The sequence below is a fragment of the Lethenteron reissneri genome, chromosome 23, assembly GCF_015708825.2.
Source record: "Lethenteron reissneri isolate LAM-NWPU_2019-01 chromosome 23, ASM1570882v1, whole genome shotgun sequence".
NCBI lineage: Eukaryota > Metazoa > Chordata > Hyperoartia > Petromyzontiformes > Petromyzontidae > Lethenteron > Lethenteron reissneri.
In genome coordinates, this window is record NC_083801.1 from 5,293,075 (window position 1) to 5,294,522 (window position 1,448).

At 39.8% G+C, this 1,448-nt stretch overlaps 1 non-coding gene across 1 annotated transcript; it reads left to right on the forward strand.

Moving 5' to 3' along the window:
• Positions 1-800: 800 nt before the first annotated feature.
• On the forward strand, positions 801-872 carry TRNAA-CGC (transfer RNA alanine (anticodon CGC)). The gene has a single exon. It is a non-coding gene; the product is annotated as a tRNA-Ala (tRNA).
• Positions 873-1,448: the final 576 nt, after the last annotated feature.

The window sequence follows — 1,448 nt, forward strand, 5'->3', positions numbered from 1 at the left end:
TGTCTTCTCGGCAGACCTGTTCTCCACCTGAGGACGGCTGATTGCGTTGTGGCCGAAACGTCGTGAGAATAATTTTATTATGTTTTATTTTTATTATTTTATTATTTCCATTCTACGTGACTTTACCAAAAGAACCAAGAAGATGAATCCCTGCAGTCACGAAAACTTTAAATCGAAAGACAAGCGGTTGTTCGAAGCCTCCATTAAATGTCTAAAGTCTGTATAACCCGAGGAAGGTGAATAAAGTGTTCTCCAAACTTAACAGATTTGGATAATGCTTCTTTGCTGGAAACTTATAATAACAAGGCTACCAAATTTCGATTTAAAGCTTTCGTGACAGCAGGGATTCATATTCTTGGTTCTTTCAGTAAAGTCACGTAGAAGGGAAATAATAAAATAATAATAAATAAAACATTATGTTTTATTGACTAATAAAATGACTAAAAACATGTTTTTTCACCTTCTTTAAGTGTGGCGATGCAATTTTTTTTATATTGATTCATGGCAGTTACTGGAATGTTGATTTAACACCAAGCTTGGTGGAAAGTATAAATGTGCCCCAATAACTTTGAAGGTGTTAATGCCTCTCCAAAATAGCCTTGCAGCCTATAAACCACTGCGATCAAAGCTAATAGGTAACGTTCTGTCCTTGATAGTTTGTAGCAATAAAATGCAGTATTATAATAACGCACATATAAGATGACAACTTGACCAAGTAACATTGCTATTCCTAATTCAGGAAGCTGATGACGATGTTTCACCCGTATCGAGGTGGAACTGCGCCCAGGTAGAACCACCATGGGGATGTAGCTCAGTGGTAGCGTGCACGCTTCGCATGTGTGAGGCCCCGGGTTCAATCCCCGGCATCTCCACGAGGGGCTATTTTGCCAGTGGACAATTTTACTCGAAGGAATATGCGTGGCTTGTTTTCATTCGTTATGGTTGCTGAGCACAGATCCAGAAGACCAACATGTCAGCAATGAACAGCACTACAATCAAAGTTGTAGTCGATAAGAGTTAACATGTTTATGGCATTCATATTCTTGGTTCTTTCGGTAAAGTCACGTAGAAGGGAAATAATAAAATCATAAAAACAATACAATTCTCACGACGTTTCGACTTCAACACAAGCAATCGTCATCAAGTGTGAAATCAAAATATTTATGGCAATTATCAAGATAATTAGAATTGAAACCGTAGGATGGACTTCCAAATTTGAGCAGTGCGTGGAGGAAGCCGAGAGAAAAGTGTTGTGACTTGCCAAGTAGTGGTCGAACGGAGTGGGTGAGAAGAAAATCAGTCTGGAGTCCTCATTGCTGAAGGATAACTCAACAAGTGGAATTATACAGGTAGGAACAACAGTTTCACACTGCCCCACCAGGGATTATTTGTCTGTCGTGCATAGCCCCTCCCAAACATGTACGCTCCCGGATTGGTTGAAGTGCGTC